We start from the raw sequence: 26,929 nt of genomic DNA, 5'->3' as shown, positions 1-26,929 counted from the left end.
CAGGAGCTGGCGAGTGAGTCGAAGAAGCTGACCACCATCACGACACACAAGGGGTTGTTTGAGTACAACAGATGTCCGTTCGGGATTCGCTCGGCTGCCGCGATCTTCCAACGAAATATAGAAAGCCTCCTCAAGTCGATTCCATGGACGGTGGTTTTTCAGGACGACATCCTCATTACGGGTTATGATACTGAAGAACACCTCCACAACCTGGAGGAGCTGCTACGCAGACTGGACCGGGTAGGTCTGCGACTGAAAAAGGCGAAGTGCGTCTTCCTAGCTCCAGAGGTAGAATTCCTGGGGATGAGGGTAGCAGCAGACGGGATTTTGGTAACTTTCTTCCCAAATTGAGCACGCTGCTAGAGCCGCTACACGTGCTCCTACGCAAAGGTCACAAATGGGTCTGGGGGGACAGCCAGGAAAGGGCTTTTAATAGAGCACGCAATTTGTTATGTTCCAACAATCTGTTAACGCGATATGACCCATGTAAGAAACTTGTGTTAACGTGCGATGCGTTGTCCTATGGTGTCGGGTGTGTGTTGCAGCATGTCAATGCCAAGGGTCAGTTACAGCCGGTAGCTTATGCCTCCAGGAGTCTGTCCCAGGCAGAAAGGGGCTACGGGATGGTAGAAAAGGAGGCGCTCGCATGTGTATATGCGGTAAAGAAAATGCACCAGTATCTGTTTGGCAGGAAATTTGAGCTGGAGACAGATCACAAACCCCTAACGTCCCTTTTGGCTGACAACAAGGCCATAAATGCAAACGCATCAGCCCGCATACAGAGGTGGGCACTCACGTTAGCTGCCTATGACTACACAATTCGGCACAGACCGGGCACCGAAAACTGCGCCGATGCACTCAGCAGGCTCCCACTAGCCACCACTGAGTGGGCTACTGAGCATGGTGCTGAGATGGTCATGGCTGTTGAAGCTTTTGGAAGCGAAGGCTCACCCGTGACAGCCCGTCAGATTAAAGTCTGGACAAATAGAGACCCGCTATTGTCTCTAGTCAAGAAATGTGTCCTGAATGGGGACTGGACAGCCACGTACAGGGCATGCCCTGAGAAATTTAAACCATTTCACAGGCGCAAGGATGAACTCTCGATTCAGGCCGATTGCCTACTGTGGGGAAACCGCGTAGTCATGCCCCAGATGGGCAGAGAGGTGTTCATCAGAGAACGCCACAATGGGCACCCAGGCATTGTCACGATGAAGGCAATTGCCAGGTCACACGTTTGGTGGCCAGGGATAGATGCAGATCTGGAACTTTGTGTTCGCAGGTGCAACATGTGTGCCCAAATGGGCCATGCGCCCAGGGAAGCCCCCCATTGCCCCTGGCCATGGCCCGCCAAGCCTTGGTCACGCATCGATGTGGACTACGCAGGTCCTTTCATGGGGAAAATGTTTTTAGTTGTAGTAGACGCCTACTCCAAATGGATCGAGTGTGACATTTTAAATTCAAGCACATCCTCTGCCACGGTAGAAAGTCTACGGGCAATGTTCGCCGCCCACGGTCTACCGGACATCTTGGTCAGCGACAATGGCCCGTGCTTCACAAGCACTGAATTCCAGGACTTCATGGCAGGTAATGGAATTAACCATGTTAGAACGGCACCGTTCAAGCCGGCCTCAAACGGCCAGGCAGAACGAGCAGTGCAGATAATCAAACAGGGGATGCTCAGATTCCAAGGGGGTTCCCTACAAATCCGCTTATCACGCCTCCTGTTGGCCTATAGATCCCGACCACACTCGCTCACAGGGGTTCCACCCGCAGAGCTACTAATGAAAAGGACGCTCAAAACCCGATTATCCCTTATACACCCCACCATGAAAGAAATTGTCGAGCGCAGGCGCCAGTCACAATATCACTACCATGACAGGAATGCGAGGGCGCGATGTATTGATGTAAATGATCCTGTTTTTGTCCTCAACTACGCTGCAGGGCCCAAATGGCTCGCAGGCACTGTGGTTGCCAAAGAGGGAAATAGGATTCTGGTAGTTAAACTTACCAATGGACAAATCTGCCGCAAACATGTGGATCAAACAAAAAGGAGGTTCAGCAACCCCATAGAAGAAGCAAAGGAAGAACACGATATAGAGTTCACTCCACCACAGGTGACCGAACACCGGAACCAAAGGGAAGAGAGCCCAGTCACTGTGGGCAGTCCGGACAGGCCTGAGGCACTGCAAACAGCAGACACTCAGGCCAGCGCCCAACAACCGGAGCCCCAACTCAGGCGCTCTACAAGGGAGCGTAAACCACCAGAGAGACTCAACCTGTGATCCCAATAAGACTTTGGGGGGGAGGTGATGTCATGTATTCAACCAGCATTGTAACCCATGTATAAACTGACCTAAGTTGTACACCGTGAGAACACTGACCACTAGGTGGGAGACACTCCTAACCTGGACCTTCAGGTATAAAAGGGGAAGCTCCACCCACCTTCATCACTTGAGTGCTAAGGAATAAAGGACAGGTCACACACTGACCTTCTCTCAAGCATGGGCCTCGTGTGCATTTATATTGTGTAGTAAGGACGTATCAAGCATGATGGGCAGCCTTTCATACTGGGCCCTGCACACCTATGCAGTTGACCCTCACGTTTCCCACCGCTGTGCCCTCTGGTGGATAGCCTCTGCTACAGGGGCAGAAAACCCCGGTCTCAGTAAATTGTAACATTGTTATTACCAATTTAAGGGTATCTAAGGGTTAAGGCATGGCAGGAGAGCTCGGTCACGTGATATGATCCTCCTGTGCCATGTGGGAACTCAGGGATGCTTCCGGTGTCCCTGACGACTACGTGTCTAAGAAGTGTATCCGCCTCCATCTCCTGATGGACCGCGTTGCGGAATTGGAGCTGAGGGTGGATTCACTCTGGAGCATCCACGATGCTGAGAATGACATAAGTGGCACGTGTAGTGAGTTGGTCTTACCGCATGAGAAGGATCCACAGCCAGCTAGGGAATGGAAGACCAGCAGGAAGAGTAGTACAAAGAAGGTAGTGCAGGGGTCCCATCTGGTCATCCCCCTGCAAAACAGATACACTGTTTTGAGTGCTGTTGAGGGAGATGACTCATTAGGGGAGAGCAACAGCAGCCAAGTTCATGGCACCGTGGCTGGCTCTGTTGTACAGGAGGACATAAAAAAGAGTGGGAGAGCAATAGTGATAGGGGATTCAATCATAAGGGGAATAGATAGGCGTTTCTGCGGCCGCAATCGAGACTCCAGGATGGTATGTTGCCTCCCTGGTGCAAGGGTCAAGGGTGTCTCCGAGCGAGTGCAGGACATTCTGAAAAGGGAGGGAGAACAGTCAGTTGTCGTGGTGCACATTGGTACCAACGTCATAGGTAAAAAAAAAAAGGGATAAGGTCCTACGAGACGAATTTAAGGAGCTAGGAGTTAAATTAAAAAGTAGGACCTCAAAAGTAGTAATCTCGGGATTGCTACCAGTGCCACGTGCTAGTCAGAGTAGGAATTGCAGAATAGCACAGATGAATACGTGGCTTGAGCAGTGGTGCAGCAGGGAGAGATTCAAATTCGTGGGGCATTGGAACAGGTTCTGGGGAGGTGGGACCAGTACAAACCGGACGGTCTGCACTTGGGCAGGAACGGAACCAATGTCCTAGGGGGAGTGTTTGCTAGTGCTGTTGGTGAGGAGTTAAACTAATATGGCAGGGGGATGGGAACCAATACAGGGAGACAGAGGAAAACAAAAAGGAGACAAAAACAAAAGACAGAAAAGTGATGAGTAAAAGTGGAGGGCAGAGAAACCAAAGGCAAGAAACAAAAAGGGCCACTGAATATAAAAGGGCTGCAGGAGGGGTAAAAACTAAAAATCATGGTTTAAAAACTAGGATAAAAACACTCTATTTCTAATGCTGCGTGCATTTAGGTAAAGTAAATGAATTGACGGCACAAATCATTACAAATGGGTATGATTTGGTGGCCATTACAGAAACATGGTTGCAAGGTGGCCAAGACTGGGAATTAAACATACAGGGGGTATCTGACGATTCAGAAAGACAGGCAAGAAGGGAAAGGAGGTGGGGTAGCTCTGTTAATAAAGGATGATATCAGGGCAGTTGTGAGGGATGATATTGACTCCAATGAACAAAATGTTGAATCATTGTGGGTGGAGATTAGAGATAGTAAGGGGAAAAAGTCACTGGTGGGCGTAGTTTATAGGCCCCCAAATAATAACTTCATGGTGGGGCGGGCAATAATCAAGGGAATAATGGAGGCATGTGAAAAAGGAACGGCAGTAGTTATGGGGGATTTTAACCTACATATTGATTGGTCAAATCAAATCGCAGGGGGAGGAATTCATAGAATGCATACGGGATTGTTTCTTAGAACAGTATGTAACAGAGCCTACAAGGGAGCAAGCCATTTTGGATCTGGTCCTGTGCAACGAGACAGGAAAAATAAACTATCTCCTCGTAAAAGATCCTCTCGGAATGAGTGATCACAATATGGTTGAATTTGTAATACAGATTGAGGATGAGGAAGTTGTGTCAGAAGCGAGAGTACTATGCTTAAACAAAGGGGACTACAGTGGGATGAGGGCAGAGTTGGCTAAAGTAGACTGGAAACAAGGACTAAACGGTGGCACAATTGAGGAACAGTGGAGGACTTTTTAGGAGCTCTTTCATAATGCACAACAAAAATATATTCCAGTGAAAAAGAAGGGCGGCAAGAGAAGAGATAACCAGCCGTGGATAACCAAGGAAATAAAGGAAAGTATCAAATCAAAGACCAATGCGTATAAGGTGGCCAAGGTTAGTGGGAAACTAGAGGATTGGGAACATTTTAAGTAACAGCAAAGAATGACTAAAAAAGCAATAAAGAAAGGGAAGATAGATTACAAAGGTAAACTTGCGCAAAACATAAAAACAGATAGTAAAAGCTTTTACAGATATATAAAACGGAAAAGAGTGACTAAAGTAAATGTTGGTCCCTTAGAAGATGAAAAGGGGGATTTAATAATGGGAAATGTGGAAATGGCTGAGACCTTAAACAATTATTTTGCTTCCGTCTTCACAGTGGAAGACACAAAAACCATGCCAAAAATTGCTGGTCATAGGAACGTGGGAAGGGAGGATCTTGAGATGATCACTATCACTAGGGAGGTAGTGCTGGACAGACTAATGGGACTCAAGGTAGACAAGTCCCCTGGTCCTGATGAAATGCATCCCAGGGTATTAAAAGAAATGGCGGAAGTTATAGCAGATGCATTCGTTATAATCTACCAAAATTCTCTGGACTCTGGGGAGGTACCAGTGGATTGGAGAGCAGCTAATGTAACGCCTCTGTTTAAAAAAGGGGGCAGGTATCTATAGGCCGGTTAGTTTAACATCTGTAATGGGGAAAATGCTTGAAACTATCATTAAGGAAGAAATAGCGGGACATCTGGATAGGAATAGTGCAATCAAGCAGACGCAGCATGGATTCATGAAAGGGAAATCATGTTTAACTAACTTACTGGAATTTTTTGAGGATATAACGAGCATGGTGGATAGAGGTGTACTGATGGATGTGGTGTATTTAGATTTCCAAAAGGCATTCGATAAGGTGCCACACAAAAGGTTACTGCAGAAGATAAAGGTACGCGGAGTCAGAGGAAATGTATTAGCATGGATAGAGAATTGGCTGGCGAACAGAAAGCAGAGAGTCGGGATAAATGGGTCCTTTTCCGGTTGGAAATCAGTGGTTAGTGGTGTGCCACAGGGATCGGTACTGGGACCACAACTGTTTACAATATACATAGATGACCTGGAAGAGGGGACAGAGTGTAGTGCAACAAAATTTGCAGATGACACTAAGATTAGTGGGAAAGCAGGTTGTGTAGAGGACTCAGAGAGGCTGCAAGGAGATTTGGATAGGTTAAGCGAATGGGCTAAGGTTTGGCAGATGGAATACAATGTCGGAAAGTGTGAGGTCATCCACCTTGGGAAAAAAAACAGTAAAAGGGAATATTATTTGAATGGGGAGAAATTACAACATGCTGTGGTGCAGAGGGACCTGGGGGTCCTTGTGCATGAAACTCTTTTGAGTTTACCTGAAAAAAAACATAAACATTAAACCGTGCCACCCGCCTGGGTGACACAGTAGACATTTTCAAGGCCCCTTTTTTTTTCTCCTTTTTTTGTGGTTTTTTTCTTTCTTTTTTTTTTGGTTTTTTTTTTGGGCGCTAAAATCACATTTTTCCAAGTGCCCCCTATAAAAGGGGAGGGAGACACTAAAAGCACCGGCAATTAAAACAAATTAAACTTTAAAACGTAAAATCAAATTAAAATTTGGTTGCCGGGCGTGATGATGCACTCCAGTCCCTCCGGTGCCCACCTCTCGCGGAAGGCCGCGAGCGTTCCTTGTGCATGAATCCCAAAAGGTTAGTTTGCAGGTGCAGCAGGTAATCAGGAAGGCAAATGGAATGTTGGCCTTCATTGCGAAAGGGATGGAGTACAAAAGCAGGGAGGTCTTGCTGCAACTGTATAAGGTATTGGTAAGGCCGCACCTGGAGTACTGCGTGCAGTTTTGGTCACCTTACTTAAGGAAGGATATACTAGCTTTGGAAAGGGTACAGAGACGATTCACTAGGCTGATTCGAGAAATGAGGGGGTTACCTTATGATGATAGATTGAGTAGACTGGGTCTTTACTCCTTGGAGTTCAGAAGGATGAGGGGTGATCTTATAGAAACATTTAAAATCATGAAAGGGATAGACAAGATAGAGGCAGAGAGGTTGTTTCCATTGGTGGGGGAGACTAGAACTAGGGGGCACAGCCTCAAAATATGGAGGAGCCAATTTAAAACCGAGTTGAGAAAGAATTTCTTCTCCCAGAGGGTTGTGAATCTGTGGAATTATCTGCCCAAGGAAGCAGTTGAGGCTGGCTCATTGAATGTTTTCAAGTCAAAGATAGATAGATTTTTAAGCAATAAGGGAATTAAGGGTTACGGGGAGAGGGCGGGTAAGTGGAGCTGAGTCCACGACCAGATCAGCCATGATCTTATTGAATGGCGGAGCAGGCTCGAGGGGCTAGATGGCCTACTCCTGTTCCTAATTCTTATGTTCTTATGTTCTTATGTTCCAACCTTCAAGATGTAGTTCAGGATCTGGAATATTAGGCCCTTCATTGAAACACCTGTGAACTCATCCCTTTTTGGCATGGAAGCAAGTCATCCTCGCTTCGAGGAACTGCCTATGATGCTGATGATGAGGATGATGATGATGATGATGGGGCAGCAGAGTTTTGAATGAACTCAGATTTATGGAAATAATAGACAAAATGGAGTGGAAGGGAGAATGTATAATCACAAATCCAGCAACCATTTATATTGTACACTTCCAAACAGGTCCTGAAATTAAAATATTGCACACAAATAGATTATATCGTGAGTGACTTGGAGCCTAGGATTTGTTATGCTCATAATAAATGGTCAGATCAAGTACTGTGTGTAATGAGCAAGTGTGACCTTAGCTCGTGGGTGGCCTGCTTATATACTGTGCTCCCAAGGGATGCTGGGATCCCTTGGGACTCCATAGGTAGGCCCTCTGGTGGACAGGTGTGATGCAGGTTACAAGGGGTTAAATACATAACATCACTCCCCCGTGAACCGTGAAGTCAACAATACACATATTTACAAGGTGAGACGATCTGGGCGTTTGCGCACCCTTGTCGATTGTCTCAGTACAAATGCTGGTGTGGTTGGGTTGGTCGGTTCTTCATTGGGCTGTTGGGCAGCCGGCCTTGCCGGGCTGCTGGGGATGATGAGTTCTGTTTCGTGGTCAACTGTGATGTCAGTTGCCACTTGTGTGTGTGTTGGAAGCTCAAAATTGGTGATGTCCTCTTCAGATTGTTCGTAGCTGTTGGTGAACCGCAGTTTAATTTGGTCCAAGTGTTTTCCGTGTGTTTGTCCATTGGTCAGTTTGACTTGAAATACCCTACCCCCACTCTTTGGCTGTGACCGTGCCAGCGAGCCATTTGGGACCATGTCCATAATTGACCACAAACACAGGATCATTGATCTCAATATCACGTGACAAGTTTGCGTGGTCATGGTACACACTTTGTTGATACCATTTGTCCTCCATGTGATCATGTAGATCATGGTGGACCAGAGAAAGCCTTGTTTTAAGTGCCCTTTTCATGAGCAGCTCGGCTGGGGGAATCCCGGTGAGTGAGCGGGGTCTGATGCGGTCGCTGAGCAGTACTCGGGACAACCGGGTCTGCAGGGAGACTTCCGACACGTGTTTCAAGCTTTGCTTGATGGTTTGAACTGCCCGTTCTGCCTGGCCATTGGATGCGGGCTTGAATGGCGCAGATGTGACATGTTTGATCCCGTTGCAGGTCATGAATTCTTTGAATTCCGCACTGGCGAAGCACGGCCCATTGTCGCTCACTAGGACATCAGGCAGGCCATGCATGGCAAACATGGTAGCCATGGACATGTGTACAAACATTATTGCACATTCAATCCACTTTGAGTAAGCATCCACGACAACCAAATACATTTTTCCTAGGAATGGGCCCGCATAGTCGACGTGGATCCTCGACCACAGTGTGGATGGCCAGGATCACAAACATAACGGTGCCTCTCTGGGTGCATTGATCAACTGAGAGCAAGTGTTGCACTGGTGCACACATGACTCTAAATCTGAGTCGATGCCCAGCCACCACACATGGGATCTGGCCATGGCTTTCATCATCACGATGCCTGGGTGCGTGCTGTGCAGTTTGCAAATGAATGTGTCTCTGTCTTTCTTGGGCAAGACTACGCCCCATAAAAGACAGTCCGCCTGCAGAGACAGCTCATCTTTGCGTCTGTGGAATGGCTTAATCGTTTCCTGCATCTCCACTGGGATACTGGACCAGCTCCCATGGAGGACACAGTTTTTTTACCAGGGACAGTAACGGATCCTGGCTGGTCCAGGTCCTGATCTGGTGGGCCGTAACGGGGGATTTCTCGTTCTCAAATGCCTCCATGACCATGAGCAAGTCCGCTGGCTGTGCCATTTCCACCCCGGTGGTGGGCAATGGCCGACTGAGAGCATCTACGCAGTTTTCTGTGCCCGGTCTGTGGTGAATTACATAGTTGTATGCCGACAGTGTGAGCGCCCATCTTTGGATGCGGGCAGAGGCATTGGTATTAATCCACTTGCTCTCCGAGAATAGCGATATGAGCGGCTTGTGGTCAGTTTCAAGCTTGAACTTGAGGCCAAATAAGTACTGGTGCATTTTTTTTACCCCGTAAACGCACGCCAGAGCCTCTTTTTCAACCATGCTGTCGGCCTTTTCGGCCTTGGACAAACTTTTGGATGCATATGCAACTGGTTGCAAAATTCCCAATTCATTAGCCTGTTTTAACACACACTCGACCCCATATGATGACGCATCGCAAGCTAACACTAATCGTTACATGGGTTATACAGAACAAGCAGTTTGTTAGAACACAGTAAATTTCTGGCTTTCTTAAAGACAGCCTCTAGTGAATTCCCCCATACCCAATCGTCTCCCTTGCGCAGTAGCGCATGCAGGGGTTCTAGCAGGGTGCTTAACCCAGGTAGGAAATTACCAAAGTAGTTAAGGAGTCCCAGGAACGACCGGAGCTCCGTCACGTTCCGTGGTCGCGGTGCGGTTTTGATGGCCTCCGTCTTGGCTTCGGTGGGTCTGATGCTGTCTGCTGCGATTCTCCTTCCTAAGAATTCGATGTCCTGTGCCAGGAAAACACACTTTGAACGTTTCAACCTGAGCCCCACGCAATCCAACCGACTAAGAACCTCCTCTAAGTTCTTCACGTGCTCCATGGTGTCCCGACCTGTAACCAATATGTTGTCCTGGAAGACCACCATGCAAGGAACCGACTTTAGCAGGCTTTCCATGTTCCGCTGGAATATCGCTGCGGCCGTCGGAATCCCGAACAGGCACCGGTTGTAACTGAACAGACCTTTGTGCGTGTTGATGCAGATGAGGCCTTTCGAAGACTCCTCCAGCTCCTGCGTCATGTAGGCCGAGGTCAGTTCCAGCTTGGTGAACATCTTCCCTCCAGCCAGGGTCGCGAATAGGTCGTCTGCTTTGGGTAGCGGGTACTGGTCCTGCAGCGAAAAACGGTTAATCGTTACTTTATCGTCCCCACAAATTCTAACCGTACCGTCCTCCTTGAGTACCGGAACAATCGGGCTGGCCCAGTCGTTGAATTCCACCGGCGCGATGATGCCTTCACGTTGCAGCCTGTCCAGCTCGATTTCCACTTTTTCACGCATCATGTACGGTATCGCCCGAGCCTTGTGGTGGATGGGTTGAATACCGGGAACCAAATGGATCTGCACTTTCGCCCCCGAGAAGCTTCCAATGCCTGGCTCAAATAACGAAGGGAATTTGCTTAGAACCTGGGTACATGCGGTGTCGTCAACTGACAAGAGCGCTCGGATGTTGTCCCAGTTCCAGCGGACTTTCCCCAGCCAGCTTCTGCCAAACAACATGGGGCCATCCCTGACACAATCCACAGTGTGAGTTCGTGTACTGCTCCATCATAGGAGTCTTTGACTTCAGCACTGCCAGTTACAGGGATTAGTTCCTTTGTATAAGTCCTTAGTTTGGTGTGAATGGGGCTGAGCTTGGGCCTGTGCGCCTTCTTCCCCCACAGCCTGTCGAAGGCCATTTTACTCATTATGGACTGACTTGCCCCCGTGTCCAGCTCCATAGACACTGCAATACCGTTCAGTTCAACTTTCAACATTATTGATGGGCATTTCGTCATTAACGTGTGTACCCCGTACACCTCTACCTCCTCTGTACGAGTCTCCAATTCTGTCTGATCCACTGTGGATCGATCTTCCTCTGCAATGTGGTGGTTTGCAGGGATTGCAGGGTTTGCAGCTCGCCTGCACATTTGTTAGAGGTGTTCCATTGTTCTGCAGCCATTACACGCATAGTGCTTAAAGCGGCATTGATGGGGCTGATGATCACCCCCGTAGCGCCAACAGGGTGTTAACAGCCTCGCATTAACAGATGATGGCAGACTCCGGGTCAATTGAGATCGGGCCACAGCAGCCGGCGTGTACGTTTTGCCCTGTATATTTCTGCTCAAAACCGACGTTACTTTTTGCACAGTACTGACTGAAATATCCTTGTTCTGCGAAATCTGCTTGGTGTTGTCGCTGGTGGACATAAATGCCTGGGCTATCGTTATGGCCTTACTCAGATTCGGAGTTTCTACAGTCAACAGTTTGCAAAGGATTGTCTCATGTCCGATGCCCAATACAAAGAAGTCTCTGATCATTTATTCTAGAAATCCCTCAAACTCACAATGTCCTGCAAGGCACCTTAGTTCGGCGACGTAGCTCGCCACTTCCTGGCCCTCCGATCGTTGATACATGTAGAACCAATATCTTACCATCAAAATACTTTCCTTAGGAGTTAGGTGCTCCCGGACTAGCGTACAATATTCTTCGTAGGATTTCTCTGTTGGTTTAGCCGGGACCAGGAGATTCTTCATGAGGTCATAGGTTGTTGCCCCATAGACAGTTAGGAGGATTGCCCTTCTTTTGGCCACGTTCTCATCCTCTTCCAGCTCGTTAACTACGAAGTATCGGTTGAGTCTCTCCACGATGGCCTCCCAATCGTCCCTTTCTGAGAACTTCTCCAGGATGCCGACCGTTCTTTGCATTTTCGCGCGGTTGTTCGTTACCTCATCGCCAATTGTTATGCTCATAATAAATGGTCAGACCAAGTACTGTGTGTAATGAGCAACTGTCACCTTAGCTCCTTTATTGTAGTTCCAGAGTGCAGGTACCTCATGGGTGACCTGCTTATATACTATGCTCCCAAGGGATGCTGGGATCCCTTGGGACTCCAACAGGTAGGCCCTCTGGTGGTCAGGTGTGATGCAGGTTACAAGGGGTTAAATACATAACAGGATTTATTACATATAGACTGCCAGAGCTGGTATAAATGGGATATAACCCTGCTCAATGGATGACATTGTGACATAGAAACATAGAAACATAGAAAATAGGTGCAGGAGTAGGCCATTCGGCCCTTCTAGCCTGCACCGCCATTCAATGAGTTCATGGCTGAACATTCAACTTCAGTACCCCATTCCTGCTTTCTCGCCATACCCCTTGATCCCCCTAGCAGTAAGGACCTCATCTAACTCCTTTTTGAATATATTTAGTGAATTGGCCTCAACAACTTTCTGTGGTAGAGAATTCCACAGGTTCACCACTCTCTGGGTGAAGAAGTTCCTCCGCATCTCGGTCCTAAATGGCTTACCCCTTATCCTTAGACTGTGACCCCTGGTTCTGGACTTCCCCAACATTGGGAACATTCTTCCTGCATCTAACCTGTCTAACCCCGTCAGAATTTTATATGTTTCTATGAGGTCCCCTCTCATTCTTCTGAACTCCAGTGAATACAAGCCCAGTTGATCCAGTCTTTCTTGATAGGTCAGTCCCGCCATCCCGGGAATCAGTCTGGTGAACCTTCGCTGCACTCCCTCAATAGCAAGAATGTCCTTCCTCAGGTTAGGAGACCAAAACTGTACACAATACTCCAGGTGTGGCCTCACCAATGCCCTGTACAACTGTAGCAACACCTCCCTGCCCCTGTACTCAAATCCCCTTGCTATGAAGGCCAACATGCCATTTGCTTTCTTAACCGCCTGCTGCACCTGCATGCCAACCTTCAATGACTGATGTACCATGACACCCAGGTCTCTTTGCACCTCCCCTTTTCCTAATCTGTCACCATTCAGATAATAGTCTGTCTCTCTGTTTTTACCACCAAAGTGGATAACCTCACATTTATCCACATTATACTTCATCTGCCATGCATTTGCCCACTCACCTAACCTATCCAAGTCGCTCTGCAGCCTCACAGCATCCTCCTCGCAGCTCACACTGCCACCCAACTTAGTGTCATCCGCAAACTTGGAGATACTACACTCAATCCCCTCATCTAAATCATTAATGTACAGTGTAAACAGCTGGGGCCCCAGCACAGAACCCTGCGGTACCCCACTAGTCACTGCCTGCCATTCTGAAAAGTACCCATTTACTCCTACTCTTTGCTTCCTGTCTGACAACCAGTTCTCAATCCATGTCAGTACACTACCCCCAATCCCATGTGCTCTAACTTTGCACATCAATCTCTTGTGTGGGACCTTGTCGAACGCCTTCTGAAAGTCCAAATATACCACATCAACTGGTTCTCCCTTATCCACTCTACTGGAAACATCCTCAAAAAATTCCAGAAGATTTGTCAAGCATGATTTCCCTTTCACAAATCCATGCTGACTTGGACCTATCATGTCACCTCTTTCCAAATGCACTGCTATGACATCCTTAATAATTGATTCCATCATTTTACCCACTACCGATGTCAGGCTGACCGGTCTATAATTCCCTGTTTTCTCTCTCCCTCCTTTTTTAAAAAGTGGGGTTACATTGGCTACCCTCCACTCCATAGGAACTGATCCAGAGTCAATGGAATGTTGGAAAATGACTGTCAACGCATCCACTATTTCCAAGGCCACCTCCTTAAGTACTCTGGGATGCAGTCCATCAGGCCCTGGGGATTTATCGGCCTTCAATCCCATCAATTTCCCCAACACAATTTCCCGGCTAATAAGGATTTCCCTCAGTTCCTCCTCCTTACTAGACCCCCCGACCCCTTTTATAACCGGAAGGTTGTTCGTGTCCTCCTTCGTGAATACCGAACCAAAGTACTTGTTTAATTGGTCCGCCATTTCTTTGTTCCCCGTTATGACTTCCCCTGATTCTGACTGCAGGGGACCTACGTTTGTCTTTACTAACCTTTTTCTCTTTACATATCTATAGAAACTTTTGCAATCCGTCTTAATGTTCCCTGCAAGCTTCTTCTCATACTCCATTTTCCCTGCCCTAATCAAACCCTTTGTCCTCCTCTGCTGAGTTCTAAATTTCTCCCAGTCCCCAGGTTCGCTGCTATTTCTGGCCAATTTGTATGCCACTTCCTTGGCTTTAATACTATCCCTGATTTCCCTTGATAGCCACGGTTGAGCCACCTTCCCTTTTTTATTTCTATGCCAGACAGGAATGTACAATTGTTGTAGTTCATCCATGCGGTCTCTAAATGTCTGCCATTGCCCATCCACAGTCAACCCCTTAAGTATCATTCGCCAATCCATCTCAGCCAATTCACGCCTCATACCTTCAAAGTTAGCCTTCTTTAAGTTCTGGACCATGGTCTCTGAATTAACTGTTTCATTCTCCATCCTAATGCAGAATTCCACCATATTATGGTCACTCTTCCCCAAGGGGCCTCGCACAACGAGATTGCTAATTAATCCTTTCTCATTACATAACACCCAGTCTAAGATGGCCTCCCCCCTAGTTGGTTCCTCGACATATTGGTCTAAAAAACCATCCCTTATGCACTCCAGAAAATCCTCCTCCACCGTATTGCTTCCAGTTTGGTTAGCCCAATCTATGTGCATATTAAAGTCACCCATTATAACTGCTGCACCTTTATTGCACGCACCCCTAATTTCCTGTTTGATGCCCTCCCCAACATCACTACTACTGTTTGGAGGTCTGTACACAACTCCCACTAACGTTTTTTGCCCTTTGGTGTTCTGCAGCTCTACCCATATAGATTCCACATCATCCAAGCTAATGTCCTTCCTAACTATTGCCTTAATCTCCTCCTTAACCAGCAATGCTACCCCACCTCCTTTTCCTTTTATTCTATCCTTCCTGAATGTTGAATACCCCTGGATGTTGAGTTCCCAGCCCTGCTCATCCTGGAGCCACGTCTCCGTAATCCCAATCACATCATATTTGTTAACATCTATTTGCACAGTTAATTCATCCACCTTATTGCGGATACTCCTTGCATTAAGACACAAAGCCTTTAGGCTTGTTTTTTTAACACCCTCTGTCCTTTTAGAATTTTGCTGTACAATGGCCCTTTTTGTTCTTTGCCTTGGGTTTCTCTGCCCTCCACTTTTCCTCATCTCCTTTCTGTCTTTTGTTTTTGCCTCCTTTTTGTTTCCCTCTATCTCCCTGCATTGGTTCCCATCCCCCTGCCATATTAGTTTAACTCCTCCCCAACAGCACTAGCAAACACTCCCCCGAAGAAGGTGGAGACAGTTAACGTTTAGGGTGGTGGATGGGGTGCCAATCAAGCGGGCTGCTTTGTTCTGGATGGTGTCGAGCTTCTTGAGTGTTATTGGAGCTGTACTCATCCAAGCAAGTGGAGATTATTCCATCACACTCTTGACTTGTGCCTTGTAGATGGTGGAAAGACTTTGGGGAGTCAGGAGGTGAGACACTCGCCGCAGAATACCCAGCCTCTGACTTGCTCTTGTTGCCACAGTATTTATGTGGCTGGTCCAGTTAAGTTTCTGGTCAATGGTGACCCCGGGATGTTGATGGTGGGGGATTCAGTGATGGTAATGCCAAAGAATGTCAAGTTTATGGAGATAATAGACAAAACAGAGTGGAAGGGAGCAGCAACAGGAGTCAGCAGAGGAACAAGGACCAGATAGCATGAAGAGCAGCAGGCAGTGCAAAAATGAAAATAGCATCGGGACCTAATAGACATGGGAGTCATGGCTGGGAGTACCTTGTCATGTGATCATCTCCAGCCAATTAGAGGTAAGTATTTTCACAGTAGAGTACTTTCACAGTGATACCGAGCATGGAGGTTCAGCTATGAGGCTGATTCAATACTGCATTAAAATTATAGGAAAATTATAGGAAAACCAAAGTGTGACAGCAATAGTGTGATGGAAATATTGTGACAACAATAGTGGAGGTGCTATGGTTGGTCACAAGTCACAATACAGTAACTCCTGCTAAATGTGTGCATGCATGGATGCATACCAAATGATAAGAGGAACAAGTTTAGCTATAATACGAACATACGAATACTAACGGACAGGTAAAACCCTCTGGTCCATTGTGCCTGTCCCACACAAATGTGATACCTTGCGTATCACAATATATACACTCTACTCCACCCAAAACTATGTGATCTCCTGGGAGAGGCAAAAAAACAGATAAAAAAACCCAGGCCAATTTGGTGGGAAAAATGTGGGAAATTCCTTTCTGACCCATCTAGGCCACTACCCACACAATGGCAGCCTGCTGGCAATCACTGTCCAACTCCCATATGAAGAAAAGAATGGCAGGCTGGCACCGTTCCTGGGACCATATCCCACTATGTACCACTACTTTCAAGATAAGAAAGGTAACAGAGGAAAAGAAGATGAAAAAATTGATGGAGAAATAAGTTTCATATTGATTAAACAATTGCATTTTTGTACATAGTTCTATACTGGACTAGCTATGAGATTGCTTTTGCAACGTAAATATTATCCTGTGCTACATGACATTTGAGGTTAACACAGTATGTTCACTAATAGTCTCAGCACTAAACGTCCCACCCACCCTTTATACTAGAATCAAAAATGTGTGTGTTTATATTTCCGATGACAATTTTTTGTATCTAAATGTGTTAATTCATATATAATAATACAGCCACTACTGAAGTCATCATTCTTGAGCTTGTGAGTCATGAGAGACAAGTATTGGGTAATCCTCTTCCCCCCACCCCCCCCCCCCCCCCCATCCCCCATCTTGCATTCTCTATTTTTTTAAAGTTTGGAAGGGGCATTTGATTTTTGCTCTATTGGCAACCAGGGTCTTTTGTTAGTTGCTTTCAGACAATGATTAAAATAATAAACATGCGTGGAAGTAACATTCTCAATACACAGTGTTCAAAAATAGAAAGTACAGTTCACGGTGCAAAATAGATCTTTTGTATTGCTCTTTCTCATTTATGTTAAAAGATCTTATAATAACATAGCTCCTGTTCTTGCATAATAAAAGCCATTCAGAGAACCAGAGGCAGTCACTTCATTAAGAAAAATGAGTTCACTCATTTAATTTACAAATTTAGATGGAATCATAATTTGAGGACCGATGTTCATTTATTCAATAATCTGCTGACAGTACAGTCCAGTTGTTCCAGATCAGGATTAGGTTTTACAAACCAAATTAGAAGGCTTCCCCGTCCCCACTTGACCCAAGACCACTATGCTCAAGTATTGTTGCAATGGCTTGAAAACACGCATTTCCCTCTGGGAAATGATTTATCTCATGATTATTTTTTTAGCACAAATCACTAACAGAAGCAATTTCTCTAAATGTAGACAGGGGTACAATATCATGCAGACATTATGTTTTCTCAGAGATAACAGAGTTATGTACCTTGGGGGCTCAGATTACAGAATTAGAAGGTCTAAAGACATTCCTACATGTGCTGAAAATAGAGCCACAGGGTAATATAGATTCATTTCTTAATATTTCTGATTTCCACCCAATATGCTGTGGATAGTTCTATGTTGCTACATTACTCATGATACAAACTCCCAGTTTCATTTATTACCACTAATGTTGAAGAATGGGATTTAAGGTTATTTTGACGATAACTTCATGTCCATTGGCAATTATCTTGAAACAAAATCGCATTATGCAAGATCTTGAAAATTAGGGTCAACGTGTTAATTCAATTTTCAAGATAATTGATGGTGGACAGGAAGTTGTTGAAAAGCTATGATAGTTTCCAAGAAATGTAGAATATAAGTATCGCAAAAACTGACCCCGAGTGCTGAATTCCTCTTTGTTGCGCAAATACTGCCTGTCTGCATTCTTGGAATACCAACTCCTTTCAATGCAATATAACAATATATGATCAACAGAACATTCTGGTCTCATTTACATTTACTCTTTCTACACCCCCCACAACTGCCAGGGTCAAATTCATGACATCTGTCTTCAGTACAATTGCCTCCAGCTGTTGCGGTCTCTTGTGTCATATAATATACAAGGGAACAAAATCGTTGTGTATTCCTTTCAGTGCATACCCGTGCACTAACGAATGGCACTTTGAAAGAATCCTGGGAACAATTCAACTGAATCTTACACATCACAGCAGTCTCAATGTAGCATCAGGGTGGAAAATGGTTCTTCAAAGCTACACTTCTTTATGCACTTAATGAAAACAAAAAAGTTCCTCATGGGTGACTGAGAATTTCGTGTCAAGAAGTGAGTACAGACTGCCACATAACTAGGATAATTGACCAGCTTGGAGAATGAGCTGTAAATATAGGTTTGGACCAACACAAGGATGTTATCATATTTCAGTAGTCATGATATGATTTTACAGGTCAGAGGCAGAATGCTGTTGCAAACCCAATTGTGTTCATTTGTTGATAACTTGCCAGCTTAAATATATATATATAGTTTACCTGCAGCACAAATAAAGAATCTGATTGTTGTACACCAACAAAGACTGCAAATTTTCCAAATAAAAGAAAGTCAAACTCACTATCAGATCCACTTGTAGCTTCTAATCATTGATCATTACAGCCCATATCTGTGTATATATTATGTATATAATGCACATATACAATAATGTTTAATGGCTAGAATGAGATTACTATGGATTTCTTTGTACATTAAAACAGTTTTAAATGATACAGTGTAAGATTTCTAAATCTCTGGCATTAAATTGACAGCGAGCCGATTCTTTTAAAACAATTTGGAACAGTTTATTAAACACACACACATGCACATTTATCATCAGGCATCGGTTATCCTACAGTCTACCTAGTTACAACAGAGATACAATGAGGTTATAATAAAAACGGTATACTTTACTTGCTTCTGGCACAGCACACGGCCTACTTCTTGGTCTATAGAGGAAGGTCTGCTTGGCTGTGTGCTTAAGAAAAAGGAGAGAGAGCAAACTGTGGCTTGAGATTTTATAACCCTTAAGTCCATTGTTCCTCCGAAAGCCTCAGGATTGGACCTTGGTTCCAGGGCAGTTCCTTATTGGCTCTCCTCACTCATGTGTCTGTTGGACTGGCCCAGCCATCCCTTGATTAGGTTAATGGTTTTCCAATTAACACAATACACAAACACCATGCTGGAGGTCTGTGAGCTTCCATTTTGAATCTTTCAAAACTATCTTTTCGTATAGTCTACACTTTCTATATTTATACATACGTAGAATCAATTTTATAACTGAACACTTTTATTCGTACCACCTTGAGGGGGAAATATCCTTATTGGCCCCTCATTTGGTTTATCTCTTCAGGGCTCACATATCATAAACATTGAGAGGGTTCTGATAGCTCTGCTGTTTATGGATTTTAAACTTAGAGAGAGAGAGAAAAGTGGTTTGATGATTGATGATGTTCGTGAGTCTTGCTGCAGCTCCCGCTTCTCCATCTTCCCTCGGCTTTGGTCATGACCGGTATCGTCCTGACCATCGTGAGGATCCGTAACATGGCCTGTGGGAAACATGATCAGTGCAGTATTTACTCTTTGGCAGTTTTAACTGATTAATGTGAAACCATTTCTTGTACTTAACACCCTTTTTCCCCGGTAACTGAATCAAATAAACCGCGGGGTTCAATCAGTCTATAATTTTATGCGGTCCCCACCACCTGGGCTCAAAGGCAGTTTCTTTTTCCCGTAATTTGGAATCATTACTGAGTCTCCCACCTGGTATTCACAGGGACGTACTTTCTGGTCAAAGTACTTTCTAATTTGTCTTTTTGACTTCTCCAATTTGGTGGCCACAAATCGATTGATCTGATCGGTGTGATCTACCACTTGTTCCAGCCACTGAAACTACATGTTTTCATTGTCAGGGCACTCATCCCTGTTAGTGTTAGCTGGCCTGGTGTTCTCATGAGCCTCCCCGTCATGGCCTGATATGGGGAGGCCCCTGTTGTTCTATGAGGTTTGGACCTCAGTGCCATTAAGCACATTGGCAGCATGTTAGCCCATTGAGCGGGGTGGTCTGCGCATAATTTCTTTAACATTAACTTGAGGGTCCTGTTCCCCCTTTCGACCCCTCCGGATGAGCAATATGTAATTTATTCCCAACATTTCCTGCAGGTGGGTAAACATTTTACCGGTAAAGTGTGAACCTTGATCGCTGTCCACTTGTACTGGTACTCCCCACCTACAAAACACATGATTCAATAGTGTTTTGGCTGCTGTGATTGCGGTATTGGAGCGGCAGGGGAATGCTTTGATCCATTTAGTGAATTGATCCACCACCACTAGGGCATGCTGAAAATTTCCTTGCGCCTGTGGAAGTGGCCCAATGAAGTCTATCTGGAGGTGAGTCCATGGCCCTTGAGGTGGGGGTGCGCTTTGAAGCAAGGCTCGGTTAGTGCATGCGGGAGGATTGTGTTACAGGCACGGTAGGCATCGTGCCCCATATTGGTTGATTGTTTCCCTCATGGAAGGCCACCAAGCTACCTTATAGAAGGTTACCAGGGTTAAATAGTGCCCTGCTGTGGGGTGTGAGTGAAAGAGGGAGAGCAGTTCCTGACCCACCTCAGGTGGAACACACACCACCGGGCAGGCATTTGGCTTTCTTTTGAACATCAGCAGCTGCTCATCTGAGTCAGGGGCAGTGGCCAGTATGGTATTGGGAGCCCAGGCTGTTGGTTGAGGAAGGGGTTTGCGTTCCTCGTGCCAGGCGCTTACAACAGCATATAACCAGCATTGCTGCTGCAGGAATTTTAAATCTAGGTGATCTGTTGGGGAGGCCTTGCTAACAGCATTGCAGGGCTCAACAACTATATCCTTTATCTCCCCATCAATTGCAGCGTCCTTGGCTGCTCTGGAATTTCCTTCACTATGTGGACCCCTTTTTCTATGGGCTGCTGCCTTTTCTATGAAGCAGGGCTGGGATCGCTGTTTAAGGTGTGACCAGAGCAGGTGTAACCAGGACCCATGGACCAGGGCCTTACCGTCTATCGTACAATAGTCAATTTTGTGGTATAGGGGCAGGGAGAGCATGGTGTTTATAGCATAGGCACTATCGGACCAAATATTCACCGGTCTATCTGAGGCTTCCTTCACAGCAGTTAGAAGTGCGGCGATTTCTACATATTGTGAAGACTGTTTGTTGCATCTTCACTGGATGGTTCTTTCTGGCAATACCACAGCATACCCAGTGTGAGGGAATCCTTCAATGTGATATGAGGACCCATCGATATAGACATCTGGGGCACCCTGTATGGGCTCTTTCTGCACAGGATGGGTCTCAAAGTTAATCAGGGGTAATGGACATTCATGCAGGTCCCCTTCATAGATCAGAAATTGTGGTAGCCAGGTGGTGGGTTTGGAAATGGTATCAATGTCTCTTTCCATAAATTCCAATGTCCATTTGCTGAGGCACTGCGAGGAAACTAGCGAATCTCCAGGTTTCATCAGTAGTTTCAGAGGTGTATGTCTGATGTGCAGGATTGTAGCCTGTAACCCAGTAATAAAGGTAAAGTGATGTATCAACCAGAAGACGGCCAGTAGGTGGCGCTCGCATGCGGTATACATCTTTTCTGCCCTCTGCAGGATTTGAGACGCATATGCAATGGGCTGTAGTCGATCAGCTCGCATTTGGCACAGAACTGCAGTGAAGCTTTGCTCTGTGGCCCCAACCTCCAAATGGGAGAGCTGCGTGGGATCAGACATGCGGCCTGTACCACTGCAATTTTTAATTTAGCCACGAACTAGGTGTGGGCATCAGTCCATGCCAGGCATATGTCATCACCCTGCAGTTTTATTAAATCATACAGGGGCTTTTCACACTCTGCAAAGCCTGGGATAAATTTCCTTTGGTATCCCAATAAACTCAAGAATGATCGTAGGGCTGTTTTGGAAGTGGGTAATGGCAGTCGCTGTATTATCTTCACCTTGTGAGAGTCGGGGAATGATCCCTCTGGAGAAATGGACACTCCTAGAAAGGTGACCCGTTCTTTTAATAATTGAGTCTTACGGAGATTCACTTTTAGTCCTGCCTGAGCCAACAATATTAAACGTTTGTGCAAAAGGGACAGATACTCCTCCATGCTGTCGGTTGCCAGCAGTAGGTCATCTACGTACTGCAGCAAGCAGGTAGGGCGAAAAAAGTCTTTTAAAATTGCAGCCATTCTTTTGTGGAATATCGTGGGGGCATTGTGGAACCCCTGAGGCAGGCATGTCCAGGTGTAGCTCTGGTCCTCAAATGTGAACGCAAATTTGTACTGGTCTTTCCTCTTAACAGGGATACTCCAGAATCCATTGGCGATGTCAAGAGTTGAGAAGTACTTGGAACCAGCAGGAATTTGAGATAATATGGTGGGAGTTTCTCTTACTACCAGTGAGCAAGCTGGTGTTACAGAATTTAACTTTCTGTAATCAATAGTCAGTCGTCAGCTGCTATCAGGCTTTTTAACCGGCCATGTGGGCGAATTAGTCGTGAAAGTGCCTGTCCTAACACCCTGCTCGACTAGGGATTTTATGGTGTCTCGGATGTAAGGGTGACTCTCTCTTGGGGTGGGGTACTGTTTAGTGAATGAGTGGGGGTGGGGGGGAGGGTCCCTCAATAGATTCCTCGCCTGCCATTTTTCCACAGTCATGCTTGCAAGTGGCAAACACCGCTAGATGTTTCTGAATTAGTTTTGCCACAGCTTCATTTTCGCTCTCCGGAGCGTCACACTCAGATGGCTTTTTAATAGCAAAAACCGAGTGAGCATCTGAAATTTCTATCACTCCTGTCTTATCTCTCAAACCCATCCAAACACAGTCCTGATTATAATCTATCACCGTGCCATACTGATCCAACACATCAGTCCCTAAAATTTCCCTTCCATCGGGGGTGGTCATCAGCATCGGCGCTGGGACCTTACAGGTGAGGCCTCCCAACTGAAGTTCAGTGGCCTTCCCTGTATACGCGGTGGTTGTATCACCGCTAAACCCTTTAAGGGTAATGCAACCCTTGCCCGCCGCTGCATGGCGTTCAGGGTATGGGGTGTGGATGATGGTAACAGCTGAGCCAGTATCAATAAGCATAATTTACTGCCTGCCCCCTTTTAAGACAACAAGGACTACTGGTCTCCCACTACCATCACGTCGGAACCTCACTTCCGACCAATCTTTGGGGGCTGAACCCTGTCATAGGGTCGATTGGGTTGAATGGGTCTCTCTAATGAGTGTACATCGACGATTTTGCATCCTCCCCGTGGCAATTTGGGTTTGTATGAGGGTTATCAATTGATCCAATCGTTGATCTGTCCCAGAGGGCTTGGATTCGTCCCTCGGGAGGTATCTATGCATTGCATCATGGTTCGATGCTGGTCTGGGTCTGCTGCAGTCTTTTGCTAGGTAGCCTACCTTCTTACAATTAAAGCACTGTCCCTTAAAGGCTTAGTTTCAAGATCCCTCCACCATTGACACTGGTTTATTTGCAATGGGTGGTGACTTCATCTTTAACTGGTCTTTTACCATCTCCCAGGCCTCTATATGGTCTCTATATCGGTCCACTGATTGGTGGGCCTCATGGCTATGCCCAAGGTGGTTTTAACTAAAGGGTGGAGTTGGGTCAGGAACATTGATTTAAATTGTTCCTGATTCTTTCCTACTGTAGCATTTGTGGGTGCCTGGTTCTGCATACATTGATAGATATCGTACAGGTGATTAATGAAGGCTCTCAGGGTCTCTTCTCGGTGCTGCTTGGTCTGATTAAGCAGAGCCACTAAGTTCAAGTTTTGGATCCCTAAATGGCTTAGGATCTCGGTCATGAGTGCGTCAGCCGCTACGCCAGGCTGGAGGACTGCGTCTGGCAGATTATCTTTTAGGGAAGTGGAACAGGCCAAGAAGAGGACTCGTGTTAAGCCCCTCTCTTCTAACTCGGGGTGACCCCTTCCTGAAATTTGCCCACCTCCTGTTAACTTCCAGTGGGCCGTCCTCATCATTAATGGGCCCCAACTCGTGGCTACACGCCGTGGCGTCAGCACCAGATATGGTTACTGATGATGTGACCGTGCACATTACGTCGTGAAGAAGTGGTTACTATGGCTACGATTGGCTCTTGTGTCTCCAAGGTATCCCATCCTACACCACCCTCCTGGGGATTATATTGACTGCCTTCCTCTTCCCAATCTCTCTCCCTCTTGTCCCCTTCTGCTGTCTCTGTTATGGCTCCCTGTTACTGCGGATTTCAGGGCCTCCTGCTCCCCTAACTTTCCTTTTAGCTTCGCTATTTCTAGTTGGACCTGGGAGTGATCTGCTTCCCTATGTGGCTTCTTAATTACTTCCCTTAATGCCCTCCTAGCATTTTCTATCTCTTGCTGGAGCTTCAAGTTTTCCAATTTATATTTTTTTAGCTCTAATTTGTTTTCATTTGCTTCAACAATGGCTGCTGTGGCATTTAAATTTGAAATGCTTTGTTGTTGTAGCAATGAAGCTGCCTGTTCGGCCCCTCTTTCTAATTGCTTAATACTGTGGTTTAATTGACCAATTTCTTGTCTTAAATGCTGCATTTCTCCCTCTTTGAACTGCTTCACAAGTTGGACGTCTTCTTCCTTTTGTTGTTTTATACCTTCACTCTCTCTTTCTTTTAGTTGAATCTCTTTTACTTGCAATTCTTTCAAATCTTGTATCACTTTGATGGCCTGTCTCATTAATTCCTCATCTTTCTGGGCACAATAACATGCGCTGAATGCCACAAGACTGTTTGCCCGTTTTGGCCTTAGCTCTCCTTTATTTACTTTCTCCATCAACTCCCCAAATGATGCAGGTTGACCCTTGCGGAGGTACCGTGCCTGTGCCTTTAACTCTTCTATGTCTTGTATTGCGAACATTTTGGACAACTTCTCCTGAAACTAGCTCAGCATTTCTTTTTATTGTTGGCTTTCTGTTCATGACCGATCCCTTCATCCTGTGTCTTTTGAATATAACTACTAGTGGGTCCCCACATAAACAGTTACAACTATCGAGACGAATGCCCAAGACGCAATTTTTCCTGATCCATTTAACCATTTATAATTATACTTCGCAACATAGGTTAGAATCGCAACTCTCGAAATTTCCAATTGTTCAAAAGAATCATCAAAAAGCTGTCTCGCCAGATGCCCGCATTCTCCACCAATTTGTAAGATTTCTAAATCTCTGGCATTAAATTGACAGCGAGACGATTCTTTTAAAACAATTCTGAACAATTAAACACACACACATGCACATTTATCAGCAGTCATCAGTTATCCTACGGATCTACCTAGTTACAACAGAGATACAATGAGGTTATAATAAAAACGATATAGTTTACTTGCCTCTGGTACAGCACACGGCCTACTTCTTGGTCTGTAGAGGAAGGTCTGCTTTGCCGTGTGCTTAAGAAAAAGGAGAGAGAGCAAACTTTGGCTTGAGTTTTTATATCCCTTAAGTCCATTGTTCCTCCGAAAGCCTCAGGATTGGACCTTGGTTCCAGGGCAGTTCCTTATTGGTTCTCCTCACTCATGTGTCTGCTGGACTGGCCCAGCCATCCCTTGATTAGGTTAATGGCTTTCCAATTAACACAATACACAAACACCATGCTGGAGGTCTGTGAGCTTCCATTTTGAATCTTTCAAAACTGTCTTTTCGTATAGTCTGCACTTTCTACATTTATACATACACAGAATCAATGTTATTACTGAACACTTTTATTCTTACAACAGGGACAAAAATAGATCTAATAAACCTTGTTTACTGATCATTAAGTGCAACACAACGTATTCAGACTGAATATACTTTAGAGACATGAGCAACATTCCATGCTTCCACTTTTTAAAACATTTTCCAGAGTGTTTTTTTAAAACAAGTGCAAGAGTTAGGTTTCCTGACTGCAGCTTGCTCTGCTTGAATAGTTTTCAAATGAACATTAAACTCCCATATTGAATTTTGAAATATTCTTACAATGATTAGGTTTGAAAAATGACTCTGTGGTAGGAAACAAAAAGTGGTGATTAATAGAAAATGCTCTTTGTGGGAGGAAGCACAAATGGAATTCTGGAAAGGTCCAGTCTAGGTCTTCTGTTGCTCACAGTATTCATAAAGATTTGAGGAAAGTACTTCTTGTATTGAAAAAATTGCAAATGATAGCAAGCAAGGTGACCAGGTGACAAATATTGGGAGATAAAAACCATTCAGAGAGGCCTATACTCATTAAACAGAAGAAAGGGCCGATGTGGACACAATGATCCGAAATGGCCTTGTTGCGTGCTGTAAATTTGTATAATTCTATGATTGATTTTAAAGAACTAGTTTTGGTCAGAGCAGTAATTTGTGGGATTGTTGCTGGCTCTTTCCTCCCACTTGGAGGGAGCGGTGGAAGAAATAAGAGAGCAGAGTAGGGACGTAAGCAGGGTGTCTTTGGGGCTCAGTTGGATCGAAGATGACACACACCTGATGATGGACGATTGGAACCAAGTCAACCCTCTGTGGCAGACTCAGCAATATGAGACCTGAGCCAGAAAACCTGCAATACTCCCAGGGCACTGTTGATGACGGACCACTCATTCTGGCTCATTAATGGGCCATTACTTGGGGGATGGGACTCTTCCCTTATGTCTTTGGATAATCCCATTAACCAGTACCCTAGTGAGTAGGATATTAGTTAGATAAGCAGTAAGAAACTTAACTGTGCTTTGCGCTGGTAGGCTCTGCAGTTTTAGCTGGTCAAACTCCAGCAGTAGCCTTGCACACTTTGGAGTGCCCCAAAGACTTAGATCTTGCCAACCTGTATCCATGCTCTCTAAATGGGCATGTCCTTTCAGAGAAATTGTACACACTCCATATTGGGCAAACAGAACTTAGAGATTCCAGTGCGGCACCCTCCTCAGGAGATCTGTGGTGTGTGTGAGCAGGAAAAGCAATAACGTATCTCTTCAGCCAATTAAATTGAAGAATCATACTGAGCCATGCAGAGTCTAAACCAGGAAGTATAAATTAGAATACTGAATTCAGTGTAAAATCGTGTACAGAAAGCAAAATAAAGAGAGGGAAATCTCCATCAATAATTACATTCTGAAGGAATGAGACTCTTTTAAAATTAGTTTTAGT

This window comes from Pristiophorus japonicus, chromosome 15, assembly GCF_044704955.1.
Source record: "Pristiophorus japonicus isolate sPriJap1 chromosome 15, sPriJap1.hap1, whole genome shotgun sequence".
NCBI classification, from domain to species: Eukaryota; Metazoa; Chordata; class Chondrichthyes; family Pristiophoridae; genus Pristiophorus; species Pristiophorus japonicus.
The sequence above is the reverse complement of the archived record's forward strand: the minus strand, read 5'-3'. Positions refer to the sequence as shown.